The sequence below is a fragment of the Cupressus sempervirens genome, chromosome 5 (assembly GCF_028749045.1).
Source record: "Cupressus sempervirens isolate cs-2001-9-10 chromosome 5, ASM2874904v1, whole genome shotgun sequence".
Taxonomy (NCBI): Eukaryota; Viridiplantae; Streptophyta; class Pinopsida; order Cupressales; family Cupressaceae; genus Cupressus; species Cupressus sempervirens.
Window position 1 is genome coordinate 797,789,887 of NC_143122.1, and position 27,672 is coordinate 797,817,558.

Sequence of the window (27,672 nt, forward strand, 5' to 3'; positions counted from 1 at the left end):
CGATCAAGAAGCAAAGAAGAGAAAGAGAGCAGAGCAACTTCATAACAGAGAATCCAGCATTTCAAGTAGATTACAAAATCTCTCAACACATTTTCATCGATCTTGAGGTATTTTTCATTTGTGCCAAGTTACATAGTTTCATATTTCGTAAAAAGGAAACCCTAGTTTGCATAAATGGCATCAAGTTCCAGGAAAATCGAGGACAAAGAGTTATTTGAAGTTCAGTTAGTGTCCAATGAGGTCAAGCAACCTGATTTTTATCCCATTCCTAAAGTTGCATACAAAAATGACCCAGCCAAAGCTCTCTCCCAAATACCCCAAAAGTTGTAATGGTTCAAGACGTAAGAAGATGCTACAATTGTAAGATAGGAGCCCTAGGAGATATGGAGATAAGGAAAGCCTATGAGAAATTGTGCATGGATGGAGTCTTAAAAGATGAGTTCAAAATTGTTGAAAGAAAGGGTTTGACCTGAGTTTTGAGCTTTTCCACTGTATTCAAGACAAAATGGGTTAAACTTGTGTTAAGCAGAATTCATGGTGGAAGCCTATGGTTGGAAGATATTCCCATAAAATTAACCAAAGAAATCATACATAGGGTAACTGGGTACCCTACCCTGGATCGGTTCAAAACCTTGAGAAGTGAATCAAAGGAGGTTATTGAAAAGAACACTGGTGCTCAATGGAATAAGAGAGGAAAGACAATTCACACCATTTAGGATCCTCTAGTTGAGTTTGTTGTTAGAGTCATTTCCCATAAGTTCTATCAATCCAGTAGACTCAATAGTGTGTCATGTATTGCAGTAGATGTAGGTTACAAATTGGTGAAAAAGGATCATACTTATGATCTTGCAGAACTGCAACTATAACAGATTACTGAAAACCTAGCTACCATAAGAAGGACAAAGGGTGCTCAGTGCAAATTTGGAGCAATTCTAATTTGTATATTCTTTTATGTTCAAAATGAGTTTCCCTCTTTTGGAAAAGTTACATGGATGAATGATAGAACTATCATTGCCCAAATCAATGAATATATAGAACAGATGGGAGAAAATTTTGATACTCTGATGACTAGTTATTTTGAAGATTTCAAGAAATCCATGAAGCAAATGGTGAGAATACCAATTTATTTAGTAGAAAAACATGTTAATGATATATTCTTCTTGGTTGATATTGACTTCACATACATTCAAGCTGCAATTCCAAGAGTGAGATGGCTAAGGCCATTTGGATATGAAATCAATATTGATGAGGCATCTATAGCAATAACTGCATTATTGGCAGAAGAGACAAATAAAAGTGCTCCAAATTTTGGGACTTATTATGTGGTAAGATCAAAAATAAATATGGAATTAAAGACTGCTTCCACATTAAAGAAGAAAGACAAATTGTTAAAGAAGATTAAGAAGAAATTTGGTGAAGGAATTGAGGTTGAAGCAGAAGAAGAAGATGATGAAAATGATGATGATGAAGATGAACAAGAACAAGGCCCAATGGAATTAACTCAAGGCCTAGGTGAAGAAAAGGAGAAAGGTGCAGAGGAAGAAGAAGGCAAGGAAGCACCAACTAAAGTTGAGTCAAAGAAAAGAAAGGCAACAGAACAGCCTCCAGCTCAGCAAAAACCAAAGAAATCTGCCATGCCATCACCTCAAAAGCCAACAACCTGAGCTACAATAAGGGCCTCCACTCAAAAGGCTAAAGAGGAAGCTACAAAGAAGAAACCAATCAAGGAAACACAAGAAGAGCCAAGGAAAATAAGAAGATATGTGGCTCAACCTGATACTGATGAAGAAGATCAATCTGAAAAGGTAAGCCATTCTTCAGTTGATGTAATATGTAAAAAGATTGGAAATGGTGATTTAAGTAATATAAATAAAGTTGATTTCAATAAGTTTACTAAAGAAGAATAGAATAGGATAGAGGAAACAATTTATGGAATGATGGCACAGTTCAAGTACACTCCACTTGAACTAGATGGACAATTTCCAAAAGAACTGTCTAAAATTGTAGAAGACAGATGGCATTTTTGTTTGAAAATGGAGAAGGAGATGAGGGAATCAACCCTAGCAAGCGTATTGCCTGATTTAACTAAGGAACAAATAAAGAAAGCAGTCAAAAGGCATAATACTAGGTTTACACCTAAGTATAGGGCATTCTTTATTCTCCAAAACAAGATGGAAGAAATTGTTCAAAGAACAATGAAATCATGGAAAAACTTGTATAAAAGGATTGAATATTTTCTTGAAGAAGAATACAAGGAAGAAGCAACTACTCCACCAAAAGAGAGATGAAAAAAGAGAGAAGAGAAAACAACGGTAGAGAAGGGAGAAGAAGAAAAGAAAGAAGAAGAAAAGAAAGAAGAAGAAGAAAAGAAAGAAGAAGAAAAGAAAGAAGAAGAAGAAAAGAAAGAAGAAGAAGAAGAGAAAGAAGAAGAAGAGAAGAAGGAAGAAGAAAAGAAAGATGGAGAGGAGGAAGAGACACAAGAACAAGATGTAACAGCAATAGCTGAGCAAGAGCAGCAACTAGATCAGAGTGTGAAAGACACACAATTGCCACCCTCTAGCCCTCCTCAAGTACCCATCACACCTGCAGAAACTATAATTATAAAAGATGTTCTTGACACTTTTGGTCAGAACATCAATCCATTAACTACAGGAGACCTCAAAAGAATCCTTGACCAATCTACACAGCAAGCAAGTACAGATCCAGTATTGGTCAGCATGGATGAATTACAAAAACTAGTAGAAGGCATAGTTAGAGAAAAGGTGAATCCACAAGAACCACCTTCCATCATCTTTACAACTACTAGTGGTCAACCTCAAATGCCCACAGTTATTTCATTAGGCATAGTTGGCACCTCAATTCAGAAGCGGAGTGCAGCTATAGAAAAAGGAACAGAACAAACAAGATAGACTATTACATCTGATCCTATAGCACAAACAAAAGGTGCACTTCCTAAGATTACCATAATTGATCAAGGAAGTAGATAGTAGGAGAAGAAAATAGAGGAAACTCCTAAAGAGCAAGAGGCAATACAAACATTGATAAATTTGCCTACCTTGGGAACTCCTTCACAATAGCCATTGCAAATATTTGCACCAGGAACCAGTACTACAAAATTTGCAAGTGTACTTCACTATGGAGACTCTAAATTAGATGGGGAGATATCCATACTAGGATATGACTCAAAAAAAATAACCATTGATCAAATCAATGAGGTGCAGGAAGCACTGAATAGGAGAAAGAGACAAGAGATACTCAGGAGGGAGTATAAACAAAAGAAAACACTACATGAGATTAAGGACATCTTTATGGATGCCTTTAGTTTGCAGTCACCAAATGAGTCAAAGCATATCATAGAGAAATTATCAGATATTGTTGACCAGGTGACAAATGAAGACCAAGAGACAAATGCAAAACTTATAGAATGGTCTGAAAGAAAATTCCAAGGAAAAGTAAATGAGCAAGTATCAAGTCAAATTGCACTCTCCCAGGTTGAATTGGGAAAGCTAACAAACAAAGTGAAAAAGGTACTTGAGAATATATTCTCATTGTACAAAAAGTTGTGTGACTTTTCATACTTCACACAAGAGACAAGCCAAAAGATATTGAGCTTGGAGAGAAATTTAATAATTTAAAGCATGCAGCTATAAAATGATCCAGCTCAAAGTGAGAAGCATTTTGCTCAATCACTTCACACTCAGAAAGAAATAGTTGTATTATCAACAGATGAGGCCAATATCAAGGCAACACTGATACAGCTCCAGTCCTCCATTACCCCACATTTGGAAATACTCCATAAGGAACAAGTCTATGTAGAAACTGTTCTCAAGAAAGATCTCAATCTTTCTACTTCAAATGGACTTATTCATCTTGCTGCAAAGACTGCCATCCAGCACAAGTCACTGGAAATTGCTTTGAACAATTGGGATGCAGCTCTCAGGATGATTATGGAGGTAAACAACACATTTTTGGAGAAATATGGTCTTAACCCTTAAAACCCTTTGACATAAGTGTCAAAAAGGGGGAGATAGAACTAGGGGGGAGATACTATAAGATGCATGAGGGAGATGAGAGAATGGGGAAACCAAAAAAAACCAAGGAAACCAAGGGGAGCATGAGAATGATATACAGATAATGGCACAAACAACCAACTCAGGGGGAGTTACAATAATTTTGAGGTATATATTGTAAGTTACACAAATTTTGATTAAAGGTTTTTTAAACCTCTATATATATGGAGCAGATTAGTTAATATACTCATAAGATCAGTCAAGTGTTTTTGTCACTCATGTCAAAAGGCGGAGATTGTTAACCTCATAATGGTTTTTGACACTTGAGTGCCAATACACTTAACCACTTTCTATATTAGAGCTGAGTACACCATGTATGCTGAGCCACAACATGAGCTGAGTCAGGAAAGTCTTCAGGTGCCGAGTGATCTTAATGCGCCAAGTGAAGATTAGGTGTCGAGTGAAGTTCAAGTGCCGAATGACTTTAGGTGCCAAGCATGATACAAGTGCCGAGTGATATTCAAGTGCTGAGTCATAGATGATGTCGAGCAATACAGAAATGAAACAAGTGCCAAGTAAGCCATTTTGTTATTACTGCCGAGCATCTGGAATGAGCAAGTGCTAAGTAAAACATAATGTACATATGCATTTTTAACTTCATTAATTCATATGTAAACCATTTTCATGGCTGACATGTGATGAATCTCAAAGGATTAAATGATAAGATCGAATATTTTTTTATTTCCTATGCAATCTACATGCAGCCAATAAGAAAAATGGAGAAGGCATGCAGCGAATAAGAAAAGTGCAAGGAATGAGCGAAAAGTAAAGATTCAATATGGATCGTAGATCCATACCTAATCCTATATCTTCTAAGGTCTTTATAAGGAAGATGAAATCTCATTAGAAGAAGAAGAGAGTATGGACAAGGGTGTGTAAGGAAAACTATTTTCTGAGTGAGGATTATTAGATAAAAAAGGATCATGAATAGAGAAAGCAGATCAAGTGCCTGTATTTAGCAATCAAAGGATTGTGATCTATCAGGTTTATTTTACCTAATATTCTTTAGCAATTGTATTAGAATGAAAACCCTATGGTGATAGATTAGCTTAACAGCTATTTTGTAGAATTCTTTAAATAGGTGATTAAATCCTTTAACAGGGTGACACTTCATGTAAAGTGTTTGAAATCCTTTAACCAGGTCACTATTGATACAATGTAAAGCCTTTAACAGGGAAGACCATCAGAAGTGGTTAAAACCTTATTGCTGCAGTAAATTTTGTGCGTATCATCCCCACCCCAGTTTTACCTTCTTATTTCTGGAGGGTTTTTGGGTTACCAAAATCTCAAGTGTTATGTGGTGATGCTTATGTGTATCTCATAATTTTTTGATATGTTTATATGCATGCAATCTACTTTCAGTTAAAAAAATTTAATGGTAAAAATACAATACTTCTGATTCAACCCCCCCCCTCTTAGAAGCATTCTTCCTATTTGAATATTCCAACAGTGGTGGAAAAATGGAAGCTATCTTCTCCTCAGTAGGTTTCCAGCCCATGAAGAAAATTTTCTAATTTTTTAAGAAAATCAAGTTAAAATTTAAGTTTGACCTCCGTACTAGATTCAGAAAATGTCAGAATGATATTGGAATGGATTGAATCATTAAGCAAGAAGAAATATAGCAAGAATCTCATTCAGCATATTTTCCTCAACAAGTACTCTAATGGTCACTTTTTGAAACTTAAAGGAAAATCGAAAAGTAATTAGTGGACATATAGAAATTTACCATTGAGCTCAATGAAATAGTTAAAAGACCATTGGATGTCCATTGAACTCTTGCATTTACTATCCAATGGGTATTTCCTTATATTTTCATCTATGTGGCATGAGTTTTGAAGATCAATGGATGAATTGAAGATCTCATATAAAGATGCACAAGCAATTGAATAAGTTACCACTTTTCTTTATCTCTCATTCTATAAATACAAATGGCTTTTGAAAAACTTGTGACTATTGCATTCATTGTCTCATTCACTTTCTCAAATCAAAATCTTGTTCACCAACTTATGGCAATCAAGTTCACAGGTTTTGATGGGTTAACTAGTAGCAAGTCCCAGTTACAGAACTTCATATATACCTCTCTTCACATCTTTGACATGGTAGACTTCAAGAAAATGTTGAGATCTGAATAAATTCATTCCATTATCAAGAATATTTGATGACGTGGTTTAGTCAAGGCTGTTGGTTTCTTAGTTGCAGTCCAACCCCTGAGTTGATTTATGAATGCATTCATCACTACAACCTAGAAACCAAGAAAATTGTGGTACATGATGATACAATGATAATATCAATTGGTAGCGAAATAGTGGTGAACTACCTTCCTATGCTAGAGTGGGAGAAGTTCTCCAATTTAGACTTTAGTGGAGTCATCTCAGAATTCTTAGCAAAGAAGATGATCTGGAGCAAATAAATCATGTGGACATGGTTCCAAAAACCATGGAGTGATAAGAGTAAAGTTCCCAAAACCTTGTTTAGGACTAACCTTAAGCCAAAAAGCATTGATTTTTTGGTCCTCCTACATAGGTTGAAAAGTGAGGTAGACGTTTTAAATTTCATCAAGCAATATTTCTTTTTAGTTCAATTAATTTTTTCAAATACCCAATACATTGATTGGGCATAAGAGGTAAGAAAAAAATTGTCCAATGCTCTATAGGCAACCAAGTTCTATAATACATTCTACATGTCTTGCTTCTTGATTTACATGTTGGCCTCATTGCAATTATGGCCCAGCATACCAAGATTAGAGAATTTCCCTGATGAAATCTTATGATTTTTATGCATGTCTATAATTATAGAATAGTTATGTGGATTATGTTAAGTTGAATGATGCATTTACTATGAGGATTTTTAGGGACCTACAGGGATGTCTGGAAAGGAGATTCAGCCTAGAAGCCATGGCTGCCATTAGTCAATTTGGATGTCACTTCATTTAGTTCTCATCATTTTTTTATTTGCATCTTGTAGCATTTGATAGATTCCCTTAAAGATACCAAGGTATCCAAGTAACATGATTATGTTGATCAAGATCATATGGAAATCCATAAAAATGAATATACTGAGTGGGAGCCTAAGAAAGAAAGGATATTAATTCCCCATGAAAGTTGGAGCCTTTAGCTATGACACCCACTATGATGCCAAAAACATGATGAAGGTGTTCGAGATGAAATATAAGTTGGACATGTATGAAGTCCTGAGGTCCATGTTTGATCCAAATGGGTTTCCCAAAGATGTCTTGCAGATAGAGAGTGTGATAAAGGACATCACTACCATTGAGGACTATTGAGACGATAGAAAATATGAGTTTGAGAGTTGTGATCAAGCCTTTTCTAGATTGACAATCAACCAAGTGAAGATGTGTAAGATTAACATTGATGTATAAGGAATTAAAGATGATGGTTAACATATCTATAGAAATACTTACTTGACCAAGCTAATGAGTACTCCCATAAGTTTAGAAACTTATGAAGATGTTGTAGAAGATGTGGATTTGACGATGACCAAAATTTACCAGAGAACTAGAAAATGGGTCGAGTGGAGCATGGTGCAGTGAAGAAGAAGAAAAGACATGCTTGTCCAATCATCCCCAAATGTAGTGACAACCTCATTTTCTCATAGTGGGTCCTTAGGCAAAATCTTTCCCATCACTCATGGGCTTACTCAACTAGCCAGTAGAGGCAACCAACCTCCTAACAAGAATATCCCTCTTGGTAAAACTTGTCAAGATGGTTTAGTACTAGTGATTGGAACTAAAATGGAGGCCAAGAAGAAAAAGATAGAAGAATTGAAGGATAGTGTGGTCACCATGGCTCTCTCACCATACAGTAGTCTAATTCCATCTATAATTGTTGCATTACTCCTATCAAGTAGCTCCCAAATACAAGTAATGGACCTTGGAGATGGTGGAAGTAGCAAGAGAAAGTCTACTAAGTTTGATGAAGCTACACAGAATACTATAGAAACATAGAAGGGTCCTAAAACTTTAAAGCTTATTTCTTAGGCTCTAATAAAACCTTTCTCTTCATCTACAAAGACATTAACTCTAGTCAAGAGGAAAATGTTTAGTGTAGATATGCTCATGACTGCATCTAAGGTGATTGGCATTAAGTCATGGCTCAAGGATACCTTGGGTAGAAAGAGGAAGAGGAAAGAAGAGGGAGCTCCCAATAAAGAAACTTTATCTTTAGATATCCGTTATGGATTGACATAGAGTAATGTTAAGAAGTAAAAGACCCTGTCAATTCTTGGACAAGATCTTGAATAGGGCACTTAACTATGGAAATTTCTAAGCCCACCAAGGAAGGAATAATTGAAGACCTAAATATAAGGGACTTCAAATTGTAATCTATAGTCCTTGTAGAAGTTAGACATGACACCAAGGTCGGCCTATGGAAATCAAAAAAAGATGTGATACAAGGACAACTCAAAACCCTCAAACTGGCTAAATTCTAAATGAAAGCTTAGATTCATGAGCTTAATTCATTATATTCATTATAGATAAACTATCACCCTCTATCAAATCCCAAGCACTTTAAACTCTTATTTTTTTCATTTTCAACTCTAACCGAATACCTCTTAAACAACTTAAAAGGATCATATTTTCTTTGAGATCACTATGGTCATCATTCTAGAGTAGTTACCTACAAATAGAATGAAATATTTTTCTCCATAGTAGCTTTCCACTCCAATGAGTCCACAAAGTTTAGTATGAATCAATTCCAAAGTATCATTATCTATATAGGTCTTTCTCTCAAAGCTAGAATTTTTGTCATTTTTCCCAATTAAAACTATTTACATAGAACATTATCTAGTTTCTTCAATCTTTTTCATTCTCTTACTCTTTTCATATTACTAACAGTGACCAAATTATTAAATTTTACATGATATAACCTCTTATGCCATAACCATATATCTTCATTTTGTGGAAAAAATATGTCTCATTAGATAAATCTAGATAGAACAAGTTACCTCTTGTCTAATCTCCACTTATAATCTATTCAATATTAGCATCAAATATCTTGGTCTTCCTATAATAGAATCCAACTCTATATCCCAATTTGTTTAGCTACGAAACACTCAAAAAATTATAGTTAAGTCCTTCAACATAGAAAACATTGTCTTAGTTGATCTTGGCAATCAATTTTATCGATCCTTTTCCCTCCACAAGATATGGTGTATCATAACCAAACTTGATGCAACTACTTTCTTATGGTTCCATCATTTCAAACTTACTTTTATCACCATCCATGTGATGTGAGCACCCAATATCAATTATCCACCTATCACCTTTACTCACATATGAAATTAATGTCATTTTCTTATCTTCATTAAAATATTCTTTCATAGAAACATAGACAACCTCTTCTTTATTACTATTAGTATTATTTTTTTGTTCAACAATGTGACATGATTTATTACCTTTGTCTTTGTAGTCCATGTTTCTCCTATTATCTCGATCATCTCTTCTACCTTTCTACTCTATTTCCCTTCTCTCATCCTTGTCTTCTTTTTTAGGACACCTTGCAATAATATGACCAAATTTGTTAAATGAAAAAAAGATTATAGGAAATTTTCCTTTTTAATTTTTTGCTGGCTATTGTAAGTCTTCAAGCAATTTGTGCTTCATGTTTATCACTTTCTCATCATCAGATGTATGACTGTCACTATTTACACACTTTATTTTTCCTTTCTTACTAATAACAAATTTTTATTTAAAATTATATTCAATAGAAGGAGTGAAATTATAAAAATTTGACAATTGAAAGGTAGTAAGCCTACCAAGCACACCTTTCAAAGTTAGGTTGTTACTAGGGATACATCTTAGTTCTTCTATTATAGACACTCTAATAACATAAATATAAAGTAGTGCTTTAAGTCCCTTGTTGATCACAGTCCCATAATCAATATTTCCATTTGATCCTCTTATAGAATTTACTACTTGTTTGATTCTTCCACAGTATTATACAACATTATCACCTTCTACCATTCTCATTTCGTCAAACTTATCTCTCAAGTTTTTTGATATTGTTGTCAAAACATTTTTGTATCTTCAATATGTATTTTGCAGTGTATCTCACATTCTCTTAGTGGTTGTGCACTCCTTTATGTCATCAAACTCCTCATATCTAAGGGTTGATGAAATCTCCAACATAGCCTAGTTGTGTTCTCACTTCTCTCTCAATTGTTCGGCTATTATAGGAATTGTTATAGTCGCATATTGATTTTATGTGTAATATATTAAACTATTTCCAATTCCTTCTAGATGAAACTTCATCAAATTATTCCATGCATTTAAGTTCTCTTCGTTCAACTTTGGCACCTCATTTTTGTACATCTTGATTTAGCTTAAAGCTCCTTCAAACTTTTAACTACAAGCAAAAATTTTCTAATTGCAATGATTATAATATTTAGAATAACTAAGAGGGTGGTGAATCAATTATCCAAGGTCTTAATGTACCAATTTAAATTTTAAACACTTTAAATACTACAGATTTAAACATTTAATAACTTGGTCTCTATTGTAAAAAAAAAAAAATACCAACCAAAAATCTTGTGTCCTAATACTTATCAAACTTGAAGAATGTAAAATATTGACAATAAAATATCTCAAATGACATCCACACAAGTATGACACTAGGATTTAACATATAAACTCAATTTGGGGAATACCACCAATAAGTTGTTACTAATTTTCACTCTTCTAAAATGAGCTCTGTTAGGAGCCAAATGTGTTAAAGTTTACAAAACATGCTATTAAATGTGACCTTATTATTAAAGGATTTAATCAATCTATGAGGAGTGGCCTTGTTAGAGAGATTAAGATAATTTCAGTATAATGTCACCTTGATTAAATTATATACATATGACTATTAGGTCAACCTTGATTAAAGGATTTCAATACTGATACAATGGTTAGAAAGTAAAAACACATTGATCTCAAAAATAGCACTTACTTTGAAAATATTAATCTCAATTCAATTTACATGTTGATCCACTTATGAGCCTTCATTATCATCCCAATCTTTGATTTTCTTGGAAACCCTTCAAGCAATCACTCTTCGACGCTTCATTTCACTATCAGCTTCCTACTTAAGTTCCCAAATCAATAGCATCAATAACTAATCCAACCTTACTAGGTCTTTAGTAGCTCTATTAATCTTTGCACACACTAAAGTTAGCCCTTACACCTCCTTAAATAGGTAATTCTAATATTTTTCCAATTAAACACCACTATTGATCTTAGGGTTGGGTCAGATTCATCAAATCCTTCCATCATTTTTTCTCCAATTTTATCTTCTAGAAATTTCTCAAAACTTCTTCTTGAATTCTTTCATAGGAACATTCAAACATAGTTTACCTTGAATTAAATACTCTACATCATTCATTATCATTTTCATCACACTTTAGCTATTCCAAGAAATCAATTGTATTAGCATTTTTAAGAATCAAGGTATAAGCAAAAGAAATAAGGAAGACAAAATATTAACCAACAGATATCATAAAAAAATATTGCAACTAACAATACTGCATTGTTCTTTTCATTTTTCAAGTATAGATTGTTGTTATCATTTGTTCTCTCAAAATCATTTTTTACTAGATAGTTTTGTAACCTTTCATACTATTCTCTTTGTGCTTGCTTGAATTCATAAAGAGCTTCTTTTAGTTTACACACCATGTTCCTCTTGTTTCAATCTAAAAATCATTTAGTCTATTCAATGTATACTTCATCCTCTAGTTTACCATTTAAAAATATAGATTTGCTATCCATTTGATATACCTTGAAATTATTTTAAGCTAAGTATGCAAGAAGCATTCAGACTCCTTCAAGTCTATCCACATAAGAAAAAGTTTCTCCATAGTCAACTCCTTCTTGTGCATAACCCTTTTCATAATAGTCTTCTTTATTTCTTTTTAGTTCACGATTTTCATTGAGCTTGTTCCTGAAAACCCATTTTGTCCCAATGGCATTTTTGTCTTTAGGTCTTGGCACTAAGGTCAAAGTATTTTTCTTCTTAATCTGGTCAATTTCTTCATTCATAGCATGTATCTAATCTTAATTATCTAATGAATATTTTATTGATTTACACTCAAACTCATATAATAAGCATGTGTCACCTTTGGGTTTTCTCCTTATCATTACACTTGATTCATCATCTCTAATTATTTGATCTAGTTTATAATGTCTTCTTACATATTTTTCTAATATAGGTAGTTTTCTTCTTGCCTCTTCTTCATGTTCATCTAGAAAAACAATCTCAAGCTTATTTCCTCTTCTTTAAATTGATTCTGGTTTAGGTTTTGAATGCTCAACATTCACTATCTAATGATCAAAATTTCCTATCCATGGTTCAACATCTTCAATCTATTGCTCGGTACCCGCTCTCTATTGCTAGGCAATCTACATTTGTTTACTCCATCATTTCTTGTCTAATGGGAACTTGTAGTTTGAGTTCTCTATTCATTTTGAGTGTTGGGAGCATCATCATCCACATAGATGAATAAACTGCATTCTTTAGGTTCTTCAATACATGTTCATAACATTTTTCTACAAACTCATCAACTCTCACATTTGCACTTTCCACAACTTTGTTAGTGTTAGAATTTAAACACTTATAAGTTTTTATTTTTGTGGAATAACCTAGGAATATACCTTCATCACTTTTTGCATCAAGTTTAACCATCTCTATTATCTTTTATTATATAGCATCTACTTCCAAAGATTTTGAAATATTTAACATTGGAATCATAACCATACCATAGTTCATAAGGTGTAGCATTTTTACCTTTCTTGGCTTGAACTCTATTCAAGGTATAGACAACAGTACTAACTACTTATCTCCAATATTTATGTGATGTGCCTTTCTCCATCATTATTGTTATTCCATAGTCCATTATTGATCTATTTCTTCTATCATATATCTCACTCTGAGAAGGGTTCCTTGGTATTGACATCTATCTTTCAATTCCTCTATCATTGCAGAATGTATTGAACTCATGTGAAATAAATTCTCCACCTCTGTCAGATCTCAAACACTTTAGACTCCTCCCTATTTCTTTTTCAACTCTAGGTAAACACCACTTGAATAAATAAAATGTGTTAGTTTTAACTTTAATAAACATCAAAGTCATCATTCTAGAGTAGTCATCCACAAATGGAATGAAATATTGATCTCTACTATAACTTTTAACACGAATGAGTCCACAAAGGTTAGTATAAACCAATCCCAAAATATCACTAATAATATATGCTTTAATCTTAGAACTAGACTTGGTCATCTTTCCTAATTGACACAATTTAGACATAGCATTGTCAGGGTTCTTTAGTTTAGGAAACCCTCTTACTTTCTTCATCTTACTAATATTCACCAAATTTGCAAAATTCACATGAAATAATCTTTTGTGCCATAACCAAACTTCTTCTTGTTGTACAAACATACATCTCTCTTTTAATAGGTTTAGATAGAATAAGTTAACTCTTTTACACTCACCAATTCCAATAATTTTACAATCACAATCATGTATCTTGGCCTTCCTATTGTTTAATTAAACTCTATAACCTAATTTGTTTAGCTATGAAACAATCAACAAATTGTAGTTAACTCCGTTCACCTAGTAAACATTTTCACATGTTATCTTGTTAGTCAGTTGAATAGTTCCTTTACCTTTTATAACACATGTGATATCATTACCAAATTTAACACATCCACCATTGTATGGACCAATATCTTCAAAATTTTCTTTATCAACAGTCATATAATTGGAACATCCACTATCAATTATCCATCTACCACTTTTGTTCACATAAGAAATTAATGTAGTTTTCTGATCTTTATCGGACTATTCTTTCATAGCAACATAGAAAACATCATCATCAATACTCTTAGATTCATTATTAGTCTTTTCTTTAGCAATATAACATGATTTCATACCTTTTTCATCCTTTTTTCTTCTATAGTCTTTGTCATCTCTTCTTCCTTTGTATTTTCTTTCATTCTTTCCTGCCCTATCTTCTCTATTGGGACATCTACCAATAATATGACCTACTTGATGCATGAAAAACAAATGATAGGTAATTTTTCTTTGTATCTACCTCTTCCTCTTCCAAACCTTTTTGTAATGAGGGCTTCAAGTTCATTAATCTCATTATCAGAACTATCACTTTCACTCTTCATGTGTTTTCCTTTCTTCTTACCGATAATTAGTTGTAACTTGAAAGCATATTCAATGGTAGCAGGTGTGTAGGTATCAAAATTAGACATTACAAAAGAAATTAGTATACCAACTACACCTTTTAATGTAAAATTGTTACTTGGTGTGCATCTTAGTTCTTGCATTGCAAATACTCTATGGACATAGGTAGGTAGTAGAGTCCTCAATACCTTTCTTATCACTATTTCATCTTCAATTGTTCCATTTGCTCCTTGAATAGCATTAACAACCTCTTTAACTCTTGTGCAATATTGTACTATGTTCTCACCTTCCATCATTCTCAAATCATCAAATTTACCTCTCAAGCCTTTTGCTTTGGCTCTTAGTATATTGTTATCAACTCCATATATGGTGTTTAGTCTATCCCACATCTTCTTTCTAGTATTGCAATCTTTTAGGTCATCAAACTCAACATAGCTTAACACTAAGGAAATCTTGAATATTACTTTGTTTTGATCCAGCTTATGTCTCAATTCTTTAGTAGTTAGAGGAGTAGTTATTGCCTCTACATATTAATTACTTAGAAAATTGATAGCAACATCATTGTTATTGGAAATGTATACCTTCATCAAGGTCTATCATGTAGTAAAGTTCTCCTTATTTAGCTTGGGTTCATCTCTCTTGTTCATCATGATCTTTACCATTAAGTACCTTCAAACTTTTATCTAGAAGCAATTAGCTATGATACCAATTGTTAGAAATGTTTAGAATAACTATGGGGGGGGGGGTACGTTGAATTAGTTACTCAATGTTTATATGTACCACTTAAACAATTAAACATTAAACATGTCAATGTTCTCTTGATACTGCTTATCTCGTTGTTGCTTGGTCTCCACTATAAAACTATCCTAAACTTAACTTGAATTGCATAATGAAAATATTATCACATTAAAAATATTCATCAGACATTCATCACAGTTTGACACTAGGATTTTACATGGAAAGCTAGTTTGAGAAAAAACACCAACAACATGTCACTCTTTTTTCACTCTTTGAAAGTGAGCTTTGTTAGGAGGTAACCTTGTTAAAGGTTACAATACAAAATTTTAAATGTGACCTAGTTAGAGGATTTATTTTCCATGTTAGGAGTGGTCTTGTAAGAGGACTTTTCTCATTCTATTTAGAATGTCACCTAGTTAAAGGATTTACCCAGACTGTCAAGTCTTCAAATAACTATTATGTCAACCTCTGCTAAACGGATTTCAATACAAACTATTTAGAATGATAAGAAGGAAAATAGTAGGTTTTGATCTATGTGATTACAACTCACTTTTATTGGTTCAGATATCTATTCGGTCCTTATGTTGGTTCATTGGTAAGCTTTTCATTGTCATCTTTGATCTTGATCTTCTTGGACACCCTTCAAGCAATCAATCCACTCTTCTCATCAACACTTAAGCCTTCTACTCAAATTCACTTATTAAAAACAACACCTCCAAGATTTCTCTTTTAGCTTTACATCCACTCACTTGTGTTTTTTTGATCAACCTTGCTCTATAAGAATTCCTTCACATAAAAAATTGTAAACACTAGCTAGGGCTTTAATGGGCACAAAATGTTTGGTTCTTTGTCACCTTAAAAAATCAATTTTTTGCTCTACCATTTTCTACACCCATCATAGATCTTAGGGTTTACAATCAGATTCAACTGGATTCAATGTATTTGTAAATATTCATGATCATCCTCTACAAACTTCTCTAGAATCCTTCTATTAGGTCTTTACCTAATAACCCCTTTAATTTAATTATCCAACTCCTCAATATAATCTTCAACACATTTTACATCTCCCAAGAAATCAACTGAGTTAGCTTGATCTTACAATTTCTTTGAATTTGATCTTTTACTGTCACTCGACCATCATTGAATTTTGACACTTGGTCGACACTAAAATAATTGGTCCTTATTTAAGCTTTCTAGTTTGGCATCAATTGAAATGCTCAATTGATGCTAATGCTTGGTCAACACTAGATTTTCTCAGCACTAACTATGGTTCGATTGGCAATAGCATTACTCAGCACTCATTATTTTACTCTTTTGCTTGGCTTAGCTTAGCTTTCCTCAAATAAATAATTATTTTGCTTTATCAAAGTCTATTTAATCAAATTTCCATTGTAATTTCCTTTTCATAACTTCAACCTTTCCTCTAGGTGTTATTGTTATCTTGAGTAACTCTCAAATCCTCTTCATCAATCAACTAGATATGACATTTAGGTTAGGTAGCAATATGTCTCATGCATAAATTTGTCATTAATGACAAAACAACAATTATTCCAATTGTATATTCCCAATAGTTCCTATCATATTATTGCGAGCAACTCTTGGTACTAACATTAATCTATTGTTATTCTCTATTTGATCAATTTCTTCATTCATATCATTTATTCATTTTTCATTTTCCATTGTGGCCTTAACTATTCTTGGTTCAAAATTAACTATCAAATAGGTACTATCTCTTAACTTACTTCTTGTCAACACTCCACTTTTTTCTCTAATAATTTATTCATGTGAATGGTTCTTTTGAACATATTTGGCTAATAAAAGTTTTGATCTCTAATTCTCAACATTTTCCTCACATAGTAGGGGTCCAACTTGCTTCTTGGGTTGTACTATTTGGTGCTTTGATAAAGCAATCAGTGAATCAAGAAATACCATTTAATAATCAACAACTCTTAACTATAGATTGAGTTGTGTGTTTGGTGCCTCTTTATACACATGCATACACTTGTTGTAATCTTGAGGTTCCCTATTTCTTTCCACATCATAATTTTTTCTCAAACTTATCAACTCTCACATTTTTAGTTTAAACCATTTTGTTATAAGATTTTCTCTTAGATGAATATCCAAGGAATGTACCTTCATCTTCTTTTTAATTAAATTTTTCATTTATTACATCCTTATGAATATAACAAAAAATTCCTAAGATTTTGAAATAACTTACATTAGGTGTATGACCATAATAGAGTTCACAGGGTGTTTTATTTGTTCCTTTCTTCAACTGATCTTGGTTGAGAGTATAAACAACAGTACTAACAAATTAACTCCAGACTATTTGTGTAACATCTTTTTCAATCATCAATGTCCCTACACAATCCACAATTACTCCATTTATTCTCTTGTCAATTCCATATTTTTGTGGTGTCCTCAGTTTAGACAACTATCTCTTAATACCATTCTTAGCATAAAAATTAGTGAATTCAACAGATATAAACTCACTACCTCTATCAGATCTTAAAAACTTCAATGATTTACTAGTTTTTTTCTCAACTCTAACCTTATACCATTTGATTATATCAAAAGCATGTTATTTCAACTTCAGGAACATAACACTCATCATTCTAGAATAGTTGTCAACAAACAAGATGAAATATTAGCCACCATAATAAATTTCTATACCAATAGGTCAGCACAAGTCAGTGTGCAAAAGTTCCAAAATATTATTAGAAGTGTCTGTCTTTCAGGAAAATATTAATTTTTTCATCTTACTAAGCTGACATTCTTTACAGATAGAATTCTCATTTTTTTGTAGATTTAGTTAGCCTCTGACAATTTTCTATCTACTAACTTTTACTCTATTCTCAGAATTTACATGACACAACCTTCTATGTCACAATCATATATCCTAAACTTTTGCAAATAAACATGTCTCTATTTGAAAAAATTTTAGTGTTCCTCTTGGGATTCATGACAAGGGCTTAACTACCTCATGTGTACTATAAGGTGAGTTGTTGTATTGTGAATTGACATAGAAATCTTTTGGTGCAACAGAAACCCCACTCTAACAAGTGGTATCAAAGCTTGGTCATAGGTTCAAATCCTGCAAGCCATGACGAGTGACACTAGGAGGGGGATTGTTGGCACTAGGCTAGCATCACTCAAAAGGTTTGCAAGATGGCTTAACTACCTCTTGCGGTTCTATAAGACTATTGGTTCTATCATGCATTGACACGTTGATATTTTGGTGCATTGACAACCCTATCCTTTCTAACAGTCTCAACACTAGGATCAAGTTAAGTTCCAATTAGATTTCCTTCATCATCATAGATCTTGAATTTTCTATTTTGAAATTCAACATTGTGACCTAAATTGTTCAACTTAGCAACACTCAAAAGATTATACTGTAGTCCTTTTACCTAGTAAGAATCATCACATCTGATCTTATCATTCAACATTATTGATCATCTACCTTTCATAAGACATGGAACATTATTACCTAGCTTAATAGTTTCACTATCATCAATTTCTTCAAATTTATCAATCTTACTTAACTCAATAGTCATGTGAGCATCCACTACCTATAATCCATGAGTCAGTCTTGCTCACACATGAAATAAGGGAAGCTTCACTTTCATACCTTTTTCCATTAGGATCTTCCTTGATGTAACATATATCGTCTCATCTTATTCCTTTTCTTCATTAGTACTAGACTTGGCACACTCTTCTTCAGCAACAAAACATGATTTCCTTCCTTATTTTTTGTAGTCCTTGTTCTTCCTATACTTGTAATATTTCTTTTTATTTTTGTCACTATTACTTTTGTTAGGACACTTGCCAAAAATATGACTAGTTTTATTGCACTTAAAACAAATGAGAGGAAATTTACCCTTGAATTTACCTTTACCCCTTCACAATCTTCTTGCAAGTAATGCTTCAAGTTCATCCAGATCAACTCCAAATTCAAACTCACTTTACTCTTTACTTCTTCTCTTTCTTTGAATTTACAATGGTTAGTGAAGACATAAAAGGATTTCCAAGTGTAACCATACTATTATTATAATCATTTAATTAAAATGTAGTCAACCAACAGACTAATCCATAAAGCACAAGATCATAGACATGTATAGCTTTAACTTCCTTAATTATAGAAATTTTTATAACATTTATGGACAAAATAGTTTTGAGAACATTACTTACAATTTCACTAAAATTGGTAGTTCCACCAACAATGCTTATTGTGCTCACAACCTCTTTGATTCAGTTCACATACTTTTCATCATTTTCACCTTCTGTCATTCTCATTGCATCATACTTACCTATAAGACTTTTATCTTTAACTCTTATTATATTTGGATCTCCACGATGTCTAAGTGCTAATTTGCCCCACATCTATTTAGTATTTATGTAGATCTTGATATCATCAAACTTAGCATCAGTGAGTGTAGATAAATCGCAATCATTAGATTATTATGATTCCTCTTATCAGTCATTTAAATTCTATAGTCATAGAGGCAGCATGTGCAATATGTTCATTGTCCAATCATTGTGTTAAAATATTTCCAATTCCATATAGGTGTAGCCTCATTCTATCTTTCCATGATGATAATTTCTCCTTATTCATCTTTTGTACCTTTCTCTTATACATTTCTAGATTTTTAGCTCAAGTCCATTTAAAATTATTTCTCCAAGCACCGTGCTATGATACAAATTTTTAGATAACTAAGAGGGGGGTGGGGTAAATCAAATATGTCCAATTGTCCTACAGTCCCTTGAAACAATTTAGTACAAAAAAAAAAAACCTTCATAAAAATAATAAGAAATCACTTGGTGATCTCATTAAACCTTACAAATAGTGCTAATAATAAATTTCTACCAAATTTTCAACTAATTGTTCTTGTTATTACTAACCACTTGCCGAGTTATAGGAAAAATTAAATATCAAGAAAAACAACTTGCAACATAATAATAATCAAACATTTGACACTAAGATATTTAACATGGAAATGATATAAAGGGGAAACCACCTCAGATAGGAAACCCCTAATATTTCACTCACCTTAAGTGAGCTTTTCTAGAAGCCAACCGTGTTAAAGGTTTACATATACACTATTTATGTGACCTCGTTAGAGGGTTTTACTTAAAAGATCAGCTAGACCTTGTTCAGTCCTTGATCATTTCTAAAGATTGGCCTTGTGAAAGCTCTTACAAACACCACTAATTGGTGTTACCATATAGTATATCATAGACTTGTTAGGTCCACTAAGATACAAGCTGTTTTTGCTACTATAGTTAAAAAGTAACTATATTGAATGATCTGTTAGGTTTAGAACTACCTTTCTTGTTTAGATCTTTATTTTTCCTAGTCTTCTTCCTGATCTCTTTCCTTTGATCACTTACAAACTGATTCACTCCTCCTCATTTTAACTTTTCACTTAGCTCTCATTTGATCTTCTCTCTACTCTATGTAGTTCTCCTTTCTTCCTTCAACTTTTCCTTCACTTTCAATCTACTTTCTCCAACAATTTCAACAATTATTACCAAACAAAAATTTGTTCCAAATCCTCCTTAAATAGTAGTCTCCCTACTTCCAAGTACTTTTGAGGTTTTTCTTCTTTAAAAAATTTTTCAATCTAAGGTTCATTACATTTAGTCACATAGAAAATACAAATTTTTCTCATCATTATCCTTCATTGATATCCATCATCAAATCTTCATTGCGTTTTCCCAAATATAGATCTCATAACAAACTTTGACTTGTGTCTTTGAACTTCAAAAATATTATTTATTTCCATCATAAGTCAGCTTAGATTCCATCTTCACAAAATTATTCTTCTTGCAAATACTTGATGAATATAGCATTTCACTTAGAAAATATATCACTGGATAAACACTAGACTTTGTTGGTTAACACTCAAGATTAACTTCCTTTACTAACTTCTCAATGACATTTTTAGTAACTCAGTATATACTATATCCCTTCACTAACCATCTATCTTGGTACCTTGTATAGCCCAGCAAATACATAGACTTTACCATTACATTACATGATTATACGATTGTAAAGAAATCAAACCAATTTTATATTATCACTGTCCAACTCATTTAAGTACCCATTGAATACCATACTTATCAACACCGTCTTTAACATACTTTTTTCAAATCCTCTTAATCAATCAAATAATATGGCACTTTTCTGAATTAGTATAATGTATAATCAACTAAGACTTTACATCATTGACAACATAACAATTGATATGACTCTTTTGCATAAATTCGTAGCATTCTTAGTTAGATCATTAGTTGGGGCTAACATGTTTTTTTAGCTATAGCTTCACATAGTTTAGTATCAATTTTGAGTAGTATTTTGAGACCTATGGTTTATTAATTTAACTTTTTTTGTGAAGATTAATAAAATTTTAGACAAGACAATGTGAGAGATGTTCATTTTCATTATCTTTTACAATATAACTATCCAAAACTCTCATTTTTTCTAATCAATCTCACTTTAATAAAAACATTATCAAATGAAAAATAATATTTTCTAATTAATTCAAAAATAAATAAAATAAAGTTGATTGACATTTTTTATTTTTCCATGAAATTTTTTATTCTATATCTTAATATCCTTCCATATTATACATCTTTATAATTCTTATATTGTTCTTGCAAATTTCATGTTAAATGGAATAGGTTTCCAAGAAATAAAATGATATTCCTTATGCTCAAGATAGGTTCATGGTGAGAATTTTAGAGAATAATCAATAATCTAATGTAGATTAATCAAGATTGAGATTTGGATGAAGGATCCAATACATTATATATCCTAAAGTTATCATATGTCTTTTAATAAATAAATAAATTATAAAATGTTTCAATCATTAATTAAATTATTTTAAAAATTTCCTTTTTATTGGCATTCATTTGGACACCTAACGACCATGTTATATTTTGATAAATAATTAATACTATTTTTAATTGATTTCAACTTGACTGAGAAAGCTCTTGTGGGGTGATCTTATATCTCACAATTTTTTTGTTAATGTCTTTTATATTATAAATTAATAAAAATTACACTATTAAAAAAAATTAAAAATATTTTATAAAAGCTAAAATTATAAATAAATTTCAGATATTTAATATATTTCAGATAATTTCAAAATTATTTACTTTTAATTAAATGAATAATTATTAATAAATAATAATATAAAAAATAATATTAATTTATGTTATTAGCTCAAAATTTATATGATTATAAAAAACTAACCCTTCATAATCACAAATATATATAACTAGATGTACAAAGATATAAATACTCATGTTTACATGTCATATCTATGAATCCTTCCATAAAACAGATACATAGAAATTAACTTTTTTTTGAATTAATGAATATATATTAACTATATTTTAATTTATTCTTATACAATAAGGAACCTTTTTCTCATTTGCAATCTTTTTAGAACTCAAACTAGCATAAAAATTAGACATGAGAGGGAAACATCATAGTTAGATTTGGACACAATTAACATTGCAAAGTGTAGAATTGCCTTATCTTTTTCTACATTGATATTTAAAATTAAATAGACATTCTGTCGAATTACTTTTTAACTTTGAAAATTGTAACCACTAAAATATTTGTCTTTTATATTTCACTTTTTACCCATAACTATTTTTTATTAAGTCAAGAAGGAGAGGAAATTTATCGCATAACATCGTGATAGACACTACAAAATATCATAAGAAACCCTACTCAAGACCACAACATCTGAATGTAAGCCAAAACACCCTTGTTCACAAAACTATTCAAAGACCACAAAATTCATCTTCAAAGAGTTTCAAACAGTGCTACTCATTGCTTTACTAATTGTTTTAGTAATCTACTCATAACTTTTTGTTGGAAATATTCCTAAGAAGGCTAAGTTACTGAGAGGGGAGGAGTGATTCAGTAACTTCTAAAAATTCTAAAACTTTAATCCAATTAGAACCTAATCAATATGAATATTCTGATCTAACCACATTCATTAGAAACTAAAAACATGAAAGCATTCATAACACTTTGATACAAATATTTGGTGACCCAAAAACTTTCCAAATAGAATGTAAAACTAGGGTGGGGATGATACCCACAAGCTTTAGTACTCTAGGATAAAGTTATCCTTTTAAGGCTTACATTGATCACTTATGATGATCTGCCCTATTAGGAGCAATAAGGACTACTAGGTCCAATGTGATAGAGGATTTACAAACATACAATGAAGTATGCACTGGGTAAAGAGATTTGCAAAAGACTATTAGGTCTACCTCGTTAAAGGATTTGATTGATCCACATGTTAGGATGAAATAGGAGCTAATCTTTGATCTAGAATTTGGTTTGCTGAATGAGATTCCTTCAAGTATACAAATCGAATTGCTTGTAATAGAAGAATCTTTATTGCTCCTTATAGTACTATAGCCTTTGTAATTTACACTTTCTGCTCTTCTTTGATGATCACATTGATTCCATGCATATATTCCCACATACATTCCCCTATTGGATGTGATACAATACATTACATATATACCATTCCAATTATACAATTACAAAGTTGGCCACAATACAAGTTTACACAAATATTATGAAGTCGACTAAGATGTAGACACTCAGATTCTGAAGACTGACTCAATGAGGTTTTTATACTTGGCATTAACTGTTAATGCTTGGCATCATCATGCTTTTGGTAGATGTAGAAGTTCGGTCCATAACTGATCACTTCCAAGTAGTCTTGAACTCGGTCTACATTGGTAACTTGGTGAATACTATGAAACTCACCATATAAAGTGAATCACTTGTTTACCACGGCATAGCTTGATAAACACTATCACCTTGAGCTTGGTATACACTGAGTCACTTGGTTAACATTGAGTAGCTCAGATAACACTGGACTATAATCACATTAACTATGAACTTAGTAAGCATTGCACAACTTAGTTTGCACTAGTAAATTCGGTATGCACTAAGATGCTTGGTCTATATTGCTGATCTTCACAATAGTTGTAACTACTTGGTAAACATTTGAATTTGTCCAAAGGACTCAGTAGCAACTATAGAACTTGGCAACAACTGAAATGATTGATTAATACTGTAAACTTTATAATAAGCTCAGTAGATACTTAGAATCTGAATAAGTGTGTGTCACTAATAACAAACTTGACTGGTATGCCATCAATATCCCCCTTTGGCATTAGTGACAAAAACACCTATTTAGCCAAAAAATAATTCAAAAAGAATACTTGCTATACATGTATCTCACATATATCTCCCCCATTTCGTTTACATCTTATGTATTGATTCATACATTTTGTCCCCCATAAGTCATCAGTTCCATAACTTCTCTATAACTTCTCTCCTATCTTCGATGTCTTCTCCCCATTTTTGACAATAATGTAAAAGATATATTGTATATATTTACATATAAATGCAAAAAAGAGATAAAAAGTCTAAATGTACCTTGAGTATTATAGCCAATGTTTTTTCCTAATTTTCTTGCAAGACCTTACAGGTGTGTAGTGTAATATGCACTTCTATTGACAACTCAATCATGTGGTTTGCTATGGAGAAGTTGTTGTCATGGATGAGGGTTTAAATATAGTAAAAAATTTAGATGCAAATAAAAAAATGGTGTTGTCAGATTTCCTTTGAAATGTGAAACATATTTCTAAAGTGCATCCATGTTGGGAAGAATCATATTCTAAATATCTACTAATGTAGATCTAATCTAGGCTACTTCTCTAAGAAATTCTGCCTATAAATCTGTAAAAAAATTAATCTTATTGAAATGTACATAAGTTGAACTAGGGTTATGCTACAACTACTGAGCACTCACCTTGAGGTCTTCATCAATCTTGGACAATTTGTCCTTTATGTCCTTAGTAAAATTTGAAACATCACATAACGTACAAAAAAGTAATGATACATTTGTACATGAAGTTTTGAAAGAGCCCAAAATGGTGGAGAGTTCTACTTGATAAATTGCAATTTGCTAAGAATTGTGCCCTAACACCTTATTCTCAAATTTCTTCTCTACCTTCTGCAGTAATTTATCCTATCCATCTAAATCATTATTGAACTTTTGAACTTCCTCTACTAGTTGAAACAAAATTGATTGTAATGAATCAACCTTTATACATTCAACCTTTGCACAAATTTTCTTGGCATCTTCAATAATTTTGAACTCTTTGTCCCTTTCCCCTCTTAGCCTTTGTTGCCTGCCCTTCTTTTGGAAAAGTTCACCAAATGTTTGCATTTGATCTAGATTGAGTTTCGACATGTCCCATTTTTGAATCACTATTTCCTCATCAAGGTCTATTTCCTCCTCCTTTTCTTTTTAATGTCCCAAAAATTTTGTGCTCAATTTAGACTTACTATCAATTGTCCTTACACTTATTTCTTGCTTACTAGGAATTGAAACAATAGTAGACATAATAGGACTAGCCACAAAAACTAATGTTGTACTTATTATAGAAACACCTGTAGCAGCAAAAATTGATGAATTCAAAACTAAAGTGTTTAAACTTGTTGTAGCCAACATGGTAGAAGAGCAAAGAGTTTGCAGCTTTGTAGATGAAGTGGAGGTCACTGCATTTAATGATGTGTTGAGCTTAGTTGGTGCAAAGATTGATTGGCTAGTTGTTCTTGGAGTGCTGGTCACAATCAATCCTACAAAGGCCATCTCCATTCTTGATGTAGTCAATACCTTGCTTGGAGAATGAGGAAGTGAGGCTATAACCACTGCAGCAATCTTGACTAGGTCTATTTCCTCATCATCTTGTGTTTCTACCTCAGTAGCCTTTTTCTCTTGTTCTTCATCATCATCAATATTATCAAAATGTGTTATGTCTTCAAAATTTTCGTCTTCATCTTTCTCCTCTTTATCATCATCATCATCTTTCACTTCAATAGTAAAATCACTTAGTTTGTGAAGAAGATATATATTCTTCCAAGTATTAGTTGCATTTCTTACAACATGCTCAATATATTTCACCAAAATTAGACAAGTGTTGAATGTTGAATTTTTTTCTTTAGAGATTGCTTAATCTCCTTGTTTATTAAGCTTGGAATAAGTTGTGTCAGGGTTTACCAATAGATGTCTTTTATAGTTTGCATGGAAAATTCCCATATTAGCTTAACCTTATCCATAAAAATATTAGGAAGCTAAGAAGTTAGCTAGTCTGGGGAGTATTTCCACATACCCATTTTTTCCATCACCAGGTCTCCAATTTTCTTATGTTCTTCCTCAGTCTTGGTTTCATATTTTAATGCTTTAAAATTTGTTATAGCTTCCCCCTCCTGTAATTCTTTCAGCATATCTTGGAAGGTGGGTGGAGATTTTCTGAATATTATATCTCCTCCTTCCTTGTCATCTTTCTTCCTTGAAGTTCTTGTAAACACAACAATGGATGGCTTGGAAGGCCTTGTAATAATTACCTTTCCCTTGTTCTTCAATGGTTCATCTTCTTTTGATTCTTCTGCATCCTCTATTTCTTCATCTTCTCCTTTTCCCTTAGTCAACAAAAGTGTGGAATTAGTTTTCAACTTGGAAATTCTTTTCTTGTCTTTGTTTCTTGCTTGAGGGAGTTTAATCTAAAGTTCTATCTTGGACTTGGCTTCATATATGTACCAAAATATGCAGCCTTGGGATCAACTAGTTCATCTATAAGGGCCCCAATGATATCTTTAGTTTCATCTATATTAACCTCGAATCCAAGAGGTTTCATCCATGCAATTCTAGGCCTAACTACTTGAATGTATACCTTACCACTATCTACCATAAAACATATGTCGTCCTTGTAGTCTTCCACTATTTTTCTTTAGATTCTAAATCTATTATTCATTTTCTCTCTAAATGCATCAAAATAATGATCCATGATACTATTATAATTCTATCCCATCCTAGCAATGTATTCATTAATTTGCTAGAGAATTGGCACATCTTTTCTCCATACAACTGAACATTTTGAAGGGAAGAATTTTTGAACATAAAAGAATAAACAAGTCAATAGAGAGCCAAACTTACACATGTTGTTCTTTGATGTCCAGATGCTTTCCATGTTCTTGTTGAATTGCTTCAATAGAAACTTGGCAAGGTCAAGAGAAAGATTATTCTTGACTATCTTATATGCAAGGTCAACTGCTTCACACGGCACATTGTTTAATAGACTTGAACTGTATATCTTGTGTGCAATAATATGAATACTGAACTTTAATTTAATAACAGTGACATTGCTTATCTCCATGCATCTACCATCCCATTCTACTATGGTTTTCTTCTCAAGTTTAGCCTAACCAAGGGTTTTGGAATTTTTAGCCTTAGCCATCATTGGGAGACTAGTGATTCTATAAATCATCTTGTTTATGATTAAAACTAGTTGCTCCAACCATAACTGACCATTATGCAATTGACTAAGAATGTACCTTATGTATTTTTCTTGAAATTTATGAGGCATGTGAGGAATATGTGTTAACCCTTTTGTCTCCAAGTGTTGATGCTTGGGTTTCAAAATACCATTAACACACAACTATTCTAGGGCTTCATCCATTTCCAAAGTGAAAATATCTTGAATTGTGCATTTAAAGTGAGAACAAATGTCATTAATCAACATTACATTTGAAGGGATTTGTGACTATGCTCCACTCGAATCTAGG